This window comes from Gopherus flavomarginatus, chromosome 8 (assembly GCF_025201925.1).
Source record: "Gopherus flavomarginatus isolate rGopFla2 chromosome 8, rGopFla2.mat.asm, whole genome shotgun sequence".
NCBI lineage: Eukaryota > Metazoa > Chordata > Testudines > Testudinidae > Gopherus > Gopherus flavomarginatus.
In genome coordinates this window covers 68,465,407-68,480,087 of record NC_066624.1, presented here as the reverse complement: position 1 = coordinate 68,480,087, position 14,681 = coordinate 68,465,407, and the positions used below count along the sequence as shown (strand labels likewise).

At 42.2% G+C, this 14,681-nt stretch overlaps 1 protein-coding gene across 3 annotated transcripts in view; it reads right to left on the bottom strand.

Annotated features, from left to right (window-relative positions):
* Window positions 1-8,840: 8,840 nt before the first annotated feature.
* The window catches only part of FAM168B (family with sequence similarity 168 member B), a 38,875-nt gene continuing 33,034 nt past the window's right edge, over window positions 8,841-14,681 (bottom strand). For all 3 annotated transcript variants that reach the window (XM_050964119.1, XM_050964117.1, XM_050964118.1), the window contains one exon: window positions 8,841-13,913. The gene's annotated coding sequence lies outside the window, so the exon portion shown is untranslated. The remainder of the gene's footprint in view (window positions 13,914-14,681) is intronic.

Sequence of the window (14,681 nt, the reverse complement as noted above, 5' to 3'; positions counted from 1 at the left end):
AAACAATAATGTTGACAATTATGCCTGGGAAGAACGAGCCACGGCTTTTGATGGTTGTTGTTTGTATTGAAGTAGCACCTAGAGGCCAGGACCAGATTGTGCCAGGCACTTTATAAACATAACAAGAATGTTGGCGATTCTAGCAGGGACCTAGGGCTAGTCTTTCTCCTCCAGAGATGCGCCTAGCACCTTTGCAGACGTAGAAATCTGTAGTTTCACATGCTAGTCCTATCCGGACAGGAGCACCCGTCTTAAATATCAGTGGCCCATACAAGATTGCAGACCAAAGACTGCAGACCAAAGAGTCTACTCGTCCACGTACTGCAAAACTGGGTTACTCACTTGAGAAAGATAAGAGGGATTTGGCCTGGCTTAGAATTTTTCTGAGCTGTTATCTTGGGAAAACGCCATCTGGTTTTTAGTGAGAAAATTCAGTGTGCTCACCAAGTGGGAACTCCCTGTCAGACGCTACAGGAAAAATATGCATTAATATTAGAGTACAATTGGTCCAGACGTTACTTATGATGGAGAGGAGGAGGGGGATGGTTTAAATGTGTGAATTGGTTAAAAGACTGCATGAAGTTCTTGAAGTAGCCAGTGTAATGTGGACTTTGTGTGATTACCAAGAAACCTCTCTTCTGTTTGGAACATCTAACTGACTGATCTTCCCACATCAGCTCACTAGCTGGGAATAACAACTATGTGGTCTAAAAATGTTAGAGTAGGTGCTGGAGCCAGACCTAAGCTTCATGGTTCCATAGGTTCACCACAACTTTGGGAAGATGTAAGTTTGAATGAGACTTCCTACCAGAGAAAATGCAAAGAAAATAATGAACTGATGAATTTCCATGGCAAATAGGATCCGAACTTTTAGATGAATCTGCATAGTCTAAGTAGTGGAGCTTTTTGGTTTTGTGCTGCAGCTGAAGAACATGCAAAAGACTCTCCCTCCTTGTGCTCTTGTCGATTTCGAAAAGGCATATTCCCCATATGTAAAGAGGCGACCTTCCAGTTACTCAGGATGCATCATGCCACAATATTTGCATCCTATGAATTGTGACCCTGCGATGCAGCCAGTTTTGATGAGTCACGACACATTTAGATATCTAGCTTGAGGCCCATTGGGCCTGTGACTTTGAGAAGTGCTTCACTTAATAATAGCTGTGGTGTCAGGAAGCCGGGCCCCAAGGGGTCAAGTTGGTCACTCAAGAATGGAGGTAAATAAAAGTAAGAGGCACTTTTGACTAACTTTTGTGACTTCGTAAGCAGAAATTTCCACTCCCAGTTTAGTAGTCTGGGGCATTTGCCGTTACTCTAGCCTCTCTGGAAAACTAAGGGTTTTAATTTTGCGAACTGAAGGAAAGTATTAGGGCCTGAAGTTGCCCCCACTGAATTGCTGTTCGGTGGCAGCAGAATTAGATCCTTTACTAGCAGTGGAATTAAGTATGTATGGCAAATCACTGTTGGTGGGTTATATTTTCAGTGAAACATCCATTATATCGATTGCCTGGGATTCACATTTTTTTTTGTTTTGTTTTAATTAAAACAATCTGATCCCGTGAAATAGATTGCTTTGTGCCAGGGCTAATGCAAGTATCAAAGTGCTAACACATCTAATTTTACCATGTTGTTGCAACTACCTCTGTTTGCATTGCTCTCTTGGCAAGCTTAGTCACGTCTCCTAATGAGGATTATTGCATGATGTGAAATGTTTGAACAGGGAGTGTGAGATTGCAATAACTTTTAGTGCCCTAAGAACAGCCCTTTCTGCTCATATTTCTGCTTTAAACACTCAGGTCTAATCCTGCAGCCCCTCCTCACTAATTGCCCAATGGAACCTAATGGGACCAAATATAATTATTCCAGCTCAAAGATGGTTCCTGCCAGAGTTTGCAGTGCTAAGCGGGGCTGCAGGATCAGGCAGTTCGTAAGTCATGGATTAAAGAATAAGCTCTTGAGTTGATAGATTTTAATTAAAAAATGTTAAGTGTTTGGGACACCGATGTGAGATGCAAAGCTTTATTTACATAGTTGGGGGTGGGGGAAAATCAATCCCTCAAAGCAGCAGAGAGAAAAGCAGTATAACTAATTTCAGTCACCACTTGCTACAAGTCCGCCATTTCGTAATTTCATTCCAAAGTGAACCAAAAACATTACTTGGCAGGAACCAAAGTGTCCACATCTGCATTTCCATCACATGCTGCTTCAGAGGACTGCTGTGTACAGGTTCTGGGTTTTTTTTTGGCGGCGGTGTGTGTGTATGTATAGCATATTTAAAGAGTACGTTTCTGAGCCACAAACTCTGTTTCACTTGTGTTTTCTGTGTTAGCTGCTGCATAATTTCAGACTCATGAGAAGCAAAAGAATAGCGTAGCTGAAGTTGCATATCTTAGTTCGAACTCCCCACTAGTGTAGCCCCGGCTTAACGGGCAAACAGGAATCCAGCTGCCCACCACAGCTAGTTCCAGAAGGACATGATTTCATTTGCCCACTAATTCCTCTTTCCATGCAAAGATGTGCCACTTTAGCAGCCTAACCCATAACATGAGTAGTTGAAGCTGGCAGGAGGCATTAATCATGACACTACAGTATTACAAGGAACCAAGGAAGATCACACAGCACTCCGGGGAAAGCTCCTGGTCAAAGCTCACAATGCCATTTATCCTCTTAAATCCCTCTTTGCCTCATACCCCCTCTTCTGGAATGCCTTCAAATCACTCCTGGGTGGGAGCAGCTAGCTCAGTGCTGGGTTGTGGTTGCAGCTTTCCTGCTAAATTGTCTCGTTATCTCAGCTACTCAACTACCCCATTCCTGTCTTTCTGTTTCAGGCACCTGTTTGCCATGCAGCCTGGAAGAGCTGTCAGTCTGCACAGTGGGCCCCAGCCCTCAACTGTGGTTTTTTGTAGATAATGCTGGAATGTAAAACAATGCCTGAAGGTTTATTGTATACCCAACAAAGGGTTAAACTCCCTTAGGGCTTGGCTACACTGGCACTTTACAGCGCTGCAACTGGCATGTGCAAAAACACCCCCCTGAGCGCTGCAAGATACAGCGCTGTAAAGCCTCAGTGTAATCAGTGCCGCAGTGCTGGGAGCGCGGCTCCCAGCGCTGCAAGCTACACCCGTAAGGGATGTGGTTTACGTGCAGCGCTGGGAGAGCTCTTGCCCAGCGCTGGCGCTCTGACCACACTCACACTTCAAAGCGCTGCCGCGGCAGCGCTTTGAAATTTCAAGTGTAGCCATACCCTAAAAATGATCATGTGCCAAATTCACCCACACAAGAAGTCCTTGAGAGTAAGAAAGTGACAAGTGAGGGAGTCGACGTTAACACCTACACATTGATTAACTAGTATGGGGCCTGGTCTATACTGAAAATTTAGCTTACCCAAGCTACATCGCTATATTCACCCCCGTCCGCCCCGAGTGTCATAGTTAAGTCAACCTAACCCCTGGTCTAGACTCAGTAGGTTAACAGACCTATTCCTCCATCCACCTAGCTACAGCTGCTCAGGAAGGTGAATTCACAACAGCAACAGACAAAACCCCTTCCATTGATGCTGGCAGCAGCTACACTATGGTACGCTACAGTGGCATAGCTGCAGCTACAGCACCTGGAGTGTAGAGCTGGTCTTGGTGACAGACTCACCTCCACCAGGAGCTCCCTTGCTCCTCCCCTGTACTGCCGTGCATGCAGTACACACACTCAGTTCATCCAACCCTGACTTCAGCAATATTAACATTTGTGCACTAGAGCATCCAATGCCTTATTTGGTCATGGGGAAATTAGGCGGTAAGTTTGCTTCAATTGACTGACTGCAGCATTGTCCAAGCCTTTGTTTTTCTTTCCTGGCCATTACAATCACAAGAATTCCTGTGTTAGCATCAGCTTTAGGCCATGAGGGTGGCTCTGTACCTGACTGCATCCTAATGCTGTGGGAAGTCTCCTGCTGCTATTGCTGCATTCGGAAGACTCAGTCTCACTGCTTGCTCCATCAGTGTAGTACAGGGATTTTGAACCAAAGCATAAGTGAGAGGAGGGCAAGGGGAAGCTCCAAGCCCCAGCGCACCAAGCACATGCCTGGGGCGGCAAGCTGTGGGGGTGGGGGAGGCGCAGCCTGCCGGTCACCGTGAGGGTGGCAGTCAGGCTGCCTTCAGCAGCATGCCTGCAGGAGGTCTGTTGTTCCCGCAGTTTTGGCGGCAATTTGGCAGCGGGTACACCGAAGGCACAGGCCCAGTGGCCCTCCCGCAGGCAAGCTGCCGAAAGCAGCCTGACTGCTGTGCTCGGAGGTGGCAAAATATACATAGCGCCGCCCCTGGAGGAGGAGTAAAGATTGGAAGTTACTGCTCCATCATTTTAGTCTCTTTCTCATCCCACTCAAGCAAGTGCCTTCAGGGAGAAGATGCTTCTTTTTATAAGCATGTATGTTTATTAGGTTTCTTAGCCTATAAAGTGTCTGGTACCTTTACCAACAGCCTTATGTGGCTCTCCTCTGGTCCAGAAAGCAGCAAGCTACTACAAATGACTGCAGAACTGCTCAAGGTAAGAGTCCAAACCAAGCAACAGGGTGACTGACATGCTTTCAGCAGATAGTTAACTGCATGACTTGGCAGCCTAACATTTTTCAGGTCCACTTTGTTTGGCAACATTCAGTTGGAATAATAGCTGTGGCTGACAAGTTTGATTCATCCATCACCAACAGGCCAGCAATATCCATCATGACAATACAGGTAGCAGTGAAGCTTCTTATAACTACCAGAGACCTCTAAGTATTGTGTAACTGCTTCTCTTCCTTACATCTGAAGCAGCACAGCTAATGACTTGATGTGACCCTGAAATAGGCCAACAAAAGCATCACACTTGTTGTGCTTGGATGTTAGCTACACCTTGCACATGGGTAGCAAGATAGTCACTATATCAGGACCTAGCATCTTCATTTTTTACAGCTGAAGCCTCTCAGCGAACTAACTGTTCAGGCCTTTTGTTTCCAGTTTTCTTCCAGGTTTTACAAAAGCTACTACTTGGTTTTTTACCAATTTTCACCCAAAGTTTGGACTGGTCAAGTAAGTGAAGATATTGGTTATGTTAAGAAAAGCCAGTACATTAGATAGGTGTGTTTAGGTTAACAATAAATTAGCTTAAGTGTAAATGTGAGGCTATGTCTTAGGCTAAGGCAATGTAGTAGAAGCTACACGCATGCATGTGTATACATGTACTGTGAAAGTCAGGCTGGGTAGATGCAAGAGTGATTTTTATTATGATTATTACAATTTTTGCATTTTGTCCTAAATAGACACCTTTATTTCTTTAAATTACACAGTGCCATGAATCCATAGGGAATTGGCTCCAGCAGCTGTTTCTTTGCCATTGGTTCTCACAGGGTGTGTCTCTGGGTGGAGAAGGCTGGCATTTCAGTTCAAATCAAGTGCTTTTTCTTTGCTTCCTTTCTTCTTTTTCTTTGAGAGGTATGTCAGCTCTAGAATTGTAAAGGCCCTTTTCCCTATAAGCTGAGAAGGGATTACCTCAGGTCAGTTAGGGATACCTGAGTCCAGTTAAGGGCTGCCTGAAATCTTAAAAACCCCTCTTCTGGTGTGGGAGGAAATGACAAGCTGCTGCAGGGCTAACAACAGTAGGGGGATGAGGCTGCTACTCTCCAGTAGAAACAACCAAACTGACTGCCTGTTTAGGGGAAGGACTCAGGGCTTGTCTACATCACAAAGTTGCAGCGCTGGTGAGGGGGTTACAGCGCTGCAACTTAGGAGGTGTACACATCTGCAGGGCATCACCAGCGCTGCAACTCCCTGTTTGCAGCGCTGGCCATACTCCCGTTTTGTCTCGGGTGTAGAGGATCCAGCGCTGGTAATCAAGTGTAGACACTTACCAGCGCTTTTCTTGACCTCCGTGGAATAAGCAGGTATCCCAGCATACCTGAGGAAGCCTCTCCTTCAAGCAGGTCTCTTTCCCTGTGGTTTGCAGGGGGGTCCGGGGAACGTGAGAGCAAACCGCGGGGAAGCTGGTCTCCTTCCCCGGTTTGCTCTCGCGTTCCCCGAACCCCCAGTGCAAGCAGGTCTCCTTCCCTGCGGTTTGCTTTTGCGTTCCCCGAACAAGCAGGTCTCCTTCCCTGCGGTTTGCAGGGGGGTTCGGGGAACGCGAGAGCAAACCGCGGCGAAGCTGGTCTCCTTCCCTGCGGTTTGCTCTCGCGTTCCCCGAACCCCCGAGCAAGCAGGTCTCCTTCCCTGCGGTTTGCAGGGGTGTTCGGGGAACGCGAGAGCAAACGGCGGGGAAGCTGGTCTCCTTCCCTGCGGTTTGCTCTCGCGTTCCCCGAACCCCCGAGCAAGCAGTTCTCCTTCCCTGCGGTTTGCTCTCGCGTTCCCCGAACCCCCGTGCAAGCAGGTCTCCTTCCCTGCGGTTTGCAGGGGGGTTCGGGGAACGCGAGAGCAAACCGCGAGGAAGCTGGTCTCCTTCCCCGGTTTGCTCTCGCGTTCCCCGAACCCCCCTTGAAGCCGCCCAACAGCGCTGCAGTGTGGCCACATCTAACACCACTTGCAGCGCTGGTTGCTGTAAGTGTGGCCACTCTGCAGCGCTGGCCCTATACAGCTGTACTAATACAGCTGTAACAACCAGCGCTGCAAAATTGTAGATGTAGACATACCCTGACACCTGGGAACAACAGGACAACATCTCCCCCACACCTGCCCGCCCAGGGAAGGGTATCCCTCTTCATTTGTAAATTGGTTTTTGTTTGCTGGAGGAGCACTCCTTGGGCTTGCCCAGGGGCCTACCTTGAAAATACTGATAAGAGAGAACAGAGGAGGAAGCCCAACATGGGTCAGAGTGGGGCGGATTTACCCAAGAACCCTCCACAGCCAGCAGGGGAAGTGCTAAGCCCAGTGAGACCGAGATGGTGCCTTGCCACAGTCCATACTGTTAATGGACTGTACAGTTCATTAAATAAGCAACACCATCAAACTGCTTTTACTTTCAGTGCTTTTTTCTGTCCTCCTGTTCCCTGATATTTACTCAGGAAATACATTTAGTTTTTGAACAGATTTTCACCTATTTTTTTCATTTTTGTAACCAACACCCATAAATTCCCAGAAAATTTTAAAAATAAAAACTGAGAACAGTGGGCCTTGCTCCTAGTGAATACGTCCCCTCTGAAACCACTACAAACCAAGAAGCAAAGGCAGTGATTGTTGGCAGGAGTGGTCACCTCCCTGTTAGCAGACTTGTCCGTCATCTTGGCAGCTGGGGATAAGGATCTCAAAGGGAGGCATACATTTTTACTGCCTATTGGAAGATTTAAACCCCAAAGGTTCTTGCCCTACTGCTGTGATCATTATCCTAGCAGTTTTCAGACTGCTTTTTTCATTGACTGCTATCCAAGCTGCAGAGATGTTTCTAGAATGTTGAAGGTTCTTTATATATTTAAACCTCAGCCAAAAGATGGATTTTCCTACCCTGCCCATTACCAGGGGTGAGGGGGTAGAGGGGAAGGAGGAACAGAATCCTTTGCACTAAAGGCTTTGTTAATTATATGAGATGGGGGGGAATTAGCATAATTGCACATCACCGCCTCCCCCAACTCCAAATACAATTCTGGTTGTGGTAGTTTTGTGAAGGGTTTGTCTTCACTAGTTTTTCCTCTCTCAAGTTAACTGACAATTAACTCAATGCCATTAATGTTTGTAAAAACTAGTGTGGACACTCCACACGACCACTCAAACATTTGTAGTTTACCCTATCCATTGGCAATCAATTAACTGGAGGTAAAAACTCATCAAGAAACATCCTAGAAGATAAATGCCCAGCCACAGATGGGGGATTTGGGCTGGTTAATAACTGCAAAAGTACATAATGGATCAGGGAACCCTATGCAATTTCAAAATCCAGACAACTTACACTTGCAGTAAGATGATGTCGTACTACCTTCCTGTCTTTCTTCAAATACATGTTGCTCTGATGGAGTATTACCAAACTATTTCAGGTCAGAAACCTAAAATAAATACTGATCCTCTTGTATGAAACATTACACTCCAAAGTCATAATGTTCGTTTCATTTTGTCTTGCTTCCTAGCCATGAACTGAGGAATGTTTACAGCCACCTGCCCTCTAAAGGAAAAAAGGACTAGACTAGCTGTCTTTATCACTCCTACTCGTGAATTTGCTTGTGTGGAAAGCCCAAGAGAATAACCTAATTAATCCTAAACTTCCTCTTCCTCAAGGCTTGTTGCCTTTCTTTAAGAGATCACAATCTCAGACACATGACAAACACTAGGGCATTGTGAAAATGCATGTGCGTGTCATTGGTTCCACTGAGTTATACAGTTACACATTTTCATTATACTCTAAGGACTCAATTGTACCAGTAAGGCAGAGATGTCAAAGGGGATGACATGGAGCTTAACCATCCCTGCTTTTAGAGGGCAGTTTATTCCCACTCTGCTAAGTGAAGCACTCCATTGTTTCTGGTGGCAGGGCAGATTTCTCTCTTCTGTACCCAGGCCCCTTCTGGCATCAGGCACACCCAGGGCTGAAATTAGGGAGCAGTACCTGCAATTGTGGGTAGCTCTTGGCAGACTACGGACCAAATTACTCTGGACCCAACTGGACAGCTAGAATTCTAGCAGGGATTCTATTAATTTAAGCTACCACAAGAGTTTTATTTGTATAAGTGTAGCTAACTGATAGAAGGGAAGACAATATTCAGCTAATCAGTTAAGTACAGTAACCAGCAAATTGATAAGGAAGTTATTCTAACATGTTACATTTGTTACGCTGTCAGTCAGCAATAATAAAAATTTGACCAGCGTTATTAAAAATAAGATAGCAAGAGACCATAATAAGCAACACAAGTCCATCTTTATTGAAAACTGAAGTATTAATACATAACAATTCTTGTTACAATAAACGTGCTTTTAAGAATTTAAATCTCAGCTCATCTACTTGTTGGATTGCATAAAAATAAAAAAAGTATGAATTTACACATAATTGAACTGGCTCAGAATGGAATCTCCACTCCTCTGTGTGTTGATGCAATAGTTCAATGCAGAAGTGAGTGATGCTTTAAAACTTATTCTGGAAGACAACATTTACCTAAACTTAAAAAAGTACCAATATAACTGCTTGTAAGACAGTTTTAAAAAAAGTCATAAAAAAGGAAACCTGTGCCTATTTTGTAACAAACACGGCGAACTATTACTGGGGCCTCTTGTAGTTCTGTTGCATGCACTCACCCCTTTTTTTCCCTTCCCCAAATCGTAGATGAGGGCAGCCAATAATAGCACTACAATTAAAAAAAAATATCAAACAAATCCATTCTACTTGAAACAAGTCTGTACAGCAGCCAGCTAAAGAAGCTTTCCCAGTTTGCCTGTTAAGCCCTCAAAGTCACAACAGGCCTCGGAAAGTCAAGTTCACTTTTTTGATGTTGGAGCTTCAGGCTATAAACTGTTCAAAATATTTGATATTACAAGTGGACTCAACACTGTGGTAGTCCGATCATTCCAAATGTGACATATAAGAGACAAGGGAAGAGGTTTCTCTCTCCCAATTAAGCATTGCTCCTCCTCCATGCCAGCCCCCTCCTCCCCTCAACACTAGTGGCCTCATCACATCTCATCTCCTCCCTACACACTCACAGGGTAAACAGCACCTGCTGGAAAGTCCAGTGGCTTAGAAGAGGAAATCTTTGAACAGGCCTGAACATTCTGAATGAGGCATGTTAGTGAAAAATGATCCTACCTCACTGCACTGTTTTCCTTATTAACATTCCCAACTGTGTACAAAAGGCTTACAGTGGGTAAAACTTATTTGCTTAATGCTTCCTTAATTAGAAATACATGGACAAGTTTAATTCTTCCTTGTTTTCTAACAGGTTTTCCATTAACAGAATGTATTTTAAACTGGGGATTAATAGATTGTTTCAAACCTCTACAGATCGTAAATTATCCTATGGTGACACCTGCTGGAGAAGAGTGGGCATAAAATGTGTGTATTTTCTAAAGACACAGGCCCAAGCTTCTTTCTCTGGTTAGTTTCAAGTTATGCAAAATAATAATCAGGACATCTGTCCTCTCTTCCCAGAAGTTTAACTCAAGTATCACCTCACTGTTTCTGTGCCTATAAGTGAGGGTTTCATATACAAGGTATTTTCTATTCTCTTATATGGTCTTAAACCTACAGTTAATGATGATGTCAAACAATTGCTGCATTTCTCCATTCTGGCAAAAGTAACATGTTTAAGGCCAAAACTAATGGTATCCACTACTGTGTCCAAGCACTGGGGGAGCTATTCTGAGTCAAAATTCTGAACATTTTTTTGGCTCCAATACTGTACGTGGCCTATTCTCTCTGTAGACATTAAGCTATATTGCTCTGTAAAGACTAATCAGTGTGGAGTACCCTGTTATACATATCTGTACCATGAACTAAAAGTCAGAAAAAACTGAAACATGGTTGTACTTACGGGGCTTTTCAGTGGGTGAGGCAGCAGGAGGAAGGACTTCAACTGAATCCCAAATCATGAACTTTTGTCATCTATCGCTGCATCTAAGCCCTTAACTTGCATAGTACACTCAAAAAGCAATTCTGTACGTCTTCTAAAACTTCAACAGGAAATGCTTGGTTAAAATAAGTTTATAAACAAGATTTAAAATAATGAAGTGGTTCTATTTCCTTCCTATTGATTGGTTAATAACCACACTACAGATTAGGGCTACCAGCTTCTCATGCCAGTTATTTAGCCATTTTCAAGAATATGACTTGATTTCATTGCTACATTTAAGAGATACGATCAGATGTTACCAACACGGGGAACTCCTCAGCCTGAACAATACTTTTTTTAAAATGCAACACTTGAAGTTAGAGCTAAAATTGATGTGGGACTTCTCTTCTATTATTGCTGTAATAACTGTCTTCAATTACAGGTTTAAAGTAGTATTATTTTTATTCTATTATATGAAGCTGCCACAAAAGTTTCAGAGAAGCTTGATTTGAACTGGTTTCTACTGCAGTAGAGCCCTTTCACTTTCTTGACAGCTCCAATGCAGCCACGTACTGTGTCTATGTCTGTGTGTGTAAAGCTATACAGGGAATGTAATAGAAAAATCAGGAGAGAATGTTTCATAAGACCCCCACTGTGTAATGTATGATTTTTATCCCAGTTTCATATGCATGCTTTCCACTATTTGCAACAAAATGCCACTAAGATTATATACACACCGCCCCCTCCCCCACCACTGTGCTTTTGGTTACTCCCTTAAAACAAACTACTGGAGAACAGCTCAAACCTCCCATTAGTTTATATCACATCTGGAAGGTGCAATACCTTTTGCAAGAAAAAAGGTACAATTTCCCCTTTGTAGATGAATCCCATAATGCAACTTCGAAAAAAGTGCTCAAGCGAGACTCCCTAAATGTTATGGAATAGTACTATTAGGAGACAACAATTCCAAGGAAACATTTAGGAATCTGAAGTCAGAGCAAATATATAGGACTTTATATTCTTTCCATAACTATTTATCTAACACAGCATTCATGAAAGTTCTCTTAGGGTTTCAAAGCTTTATCGCTGGGAAACAATACAGGAGACAGCAAAGCTTAAAACTTGTTCTCTATAGCTTCTCCCCAAGACAGCATTGTTTCACACCTCACAACAATTTTTATTAAAAACATACAAAGACAGTGAAACTCTCTCTCTAAACTAGCTAAACTGCATTAATGTTCACTACAGCCTCTGGAACACTTGACCAGTCAATGCTGCAAACCTACTACACAAATGGAATTGTTAAACAGACTTGAACAAAGCAGTACAGATTCAAATGGTTTGTTTGGGGTAATTCTCTGCTCCATATACACATATATGGAAATCCTTAAGCTGTAGTAAGTGCTCATGAGTAAGTTTTAAAGTACTTATAGTTAACACCATAGTTATGTTAAAGGCATTAGCAATAAGGGGTAGTCTGTTTACAGTGATCCATGCAAAATAATCCTAAACTTTATAAAAAACATGGAAGTAAAAAAATACGAAGAGTGCTTATTGTAAAAAATAGTTACTGAAGACTCTAACCTCTAATGGGCATTCAGGTGCATACGCCTCACACCAGGTTAGAGTATGGGAATGGCAGCATTAAATCAGCACTGATGCTACCCTGAAGTGGCTGCCAAACCTGTAGAAGGAGCAGACCACCTCAACACAAAGCCGAAGTCGATACACAACTTTAAAAAAAAAAAATTACTTTTGGATGGAAATGAGACTACGAACACTACAGCATGACATAACTCTATGTAAACTCTTAAAAGGGAACAACATTTTATAACCATTTACCGCATAATTTATTGCGGGCAGAATGTATCTGGAAAAAAACTGCATCTTACTGAAATCATAAATCAGGCAGGTTTCAGAAAAACCTTGATTTTGTTGTGCAATATTCAAATTTAAAAATTTAAAATCTTTCCCAGAATGATTTTGGTATACAAACGGGTTCCAAGGCTAGCCCTTTATCCCCACAGCATTTGCTTTGAGGTACTTTTTAAAAATTGAAGCTGTGAGCAAGAATACCAGAAATGACTCATTGCAATGAAACACTAATCTGCAGTCAGTCAGTCTTAATTTGCATGCTTTCCAAGTGCAATTTAAGAGGTAAAAGGAGGAAAACCTAACAATTACATCAACAATTTTGTAACCAATGAATGACTCCTACTATGATCGTTTTTTTTTTTTTTTTTTAAGGAATCTCTACATTCTAACAGCCCTGCTATACTGCACCCATAAACCACACTGCATGTAATATAAGCTAAAAGGATATTGTGTTAAAATGGTTTGTTCCCCTTTAATACACTTAACAAGCACACAAACTTTCTTCAGGATAACATGTAGTTTAACTCCTCCTGTTGGTTGCAGAAAACCCTAGCATTTCTTAAGTATTAGAAAAGCAAGCTGTGTCAACTGCACATACATTTTCAGCTGATTAGAACATTCTTTAGGAAAAAACAGATTTCCTGGACTGAAGCCAAAGAAATTTGATTCTATCACCACGTATTTTTTTCAGGAGCCAGAAATTCATTTTATATATACATATATGGTGTTACCACCTTGTCTAATAGCGCAGATTTGCCTTAAGGATAGGGGCAGCTTGGAAGGCCGCTTTACTCACATTTTTCATTAACTGGTCACACAAAACTTCATTTATCATTTCATTCTGATCCTTAAGAATGTCTGCGTAACACTGCATCCATATAATAGAAATGAAAGGGTAAATGTGGTAAACTAATTCTGTGCGGGATTTCTATAGCTCATCAGACTATTTCCAGTCACTCCAATTTGCGTTAGCTGAATTTAATTAGAAAGGAATACATCACTTAAATAATTTTTTCCCCCTTTTAACTAGCAACTCCATCAACCCAAAAAGGTTGAAGCAGTTATCTGATGTATATTAAGGTATTATATAAAGAAATTCACTTTCACAATTCTACCTTTTAAGACCCTGCATATATGTTACAACAGTGCATTAGTGATACAAGTTGTAAAATACTTTTCGGTTCCTTTGGATTTTGCATATGGTTTTTGCATCAGTCACTGCATGAGCAAGCTTTGTTTTTTTGTTGCCTTTTTTTTAAAACATGCATTCAACTAGATATGGATCAGAATAAGTTTATACTCCCTTTTTTATCATTATAATTAGCTAAAAAATTGCAAGACAGTCCACAAAACAGGATTTGCTTTAAGACTAACTGCTGGAGTTCCAAGATGTAAGATATGCAGCACTGGAAAATCTTCAGTGATCTGGAATTAGTAGTGTTTAGCAAAGTGTTGAAAGCATTCAGAAGAAAGTAAGTCCCGGTTGGAGGCATGAGGGCTTCAGCACCAACTTTTAAAACTCAATTACTTGATTGCATATCTCCCATCTTCAAACCTATATTCAGAGAGAAAGAGGCAAGAGAGATACTTGTAACTATGTTTTACTTTAACCAAGTAACATCCCAGAATCTAGTTTAGTGCTGCAAGCTCTACACTGTTATGCGTTTAAAATAGATTGTTTTTTTTAAAGGCATAAACTATAACCTAATGCTACTTTGTGGCAGTTATGCTGTAAACCCACCATCCACTCACAGCCTCTTAAGTCACCAACTGGGGTGCATTGGGGGACAGCAGCTTTTATTACTAGAATATCTTACGCTGACCAGACTTTTTTTTTTTTTTTTTTAAAAAGGTCACTGACAAAGATTTGATTCAAAAAAATATTTGTTAGCTTTTGAATTTTCCCACTGAGGAATCTGTAGCACACTCAAGTACTTCATACTTCACTGCAGCAATCCTGAACACAAGATCCTTTGTTTCCCTCACACAGCCAACATCCACTGAGGTGTTATTTTTGAAGTAGTTTTGGCAATGATGAGATTTTCCTACAAATTTCATACCCCAAATTCTGCCTCAAATGCTATTTATAACGTGATTGCTAGCACAGATTATGTTACAAAAAAGTTTTAGGACACAAATCCCTCACTGACAGTCCACAGACTTCACAAGCAAAATAGAACAGACATTCCAGATTTGCCAAAATCCAAATAAAAATGGGTAACTGCTCCAAATGCAGGCAGTTTTTAATACCACCACTGAAGTGTTTTAAGTCAAAGCATAATACCTTTCCTTCACATCTCATTTGAAGAAAGCCTTTAATACT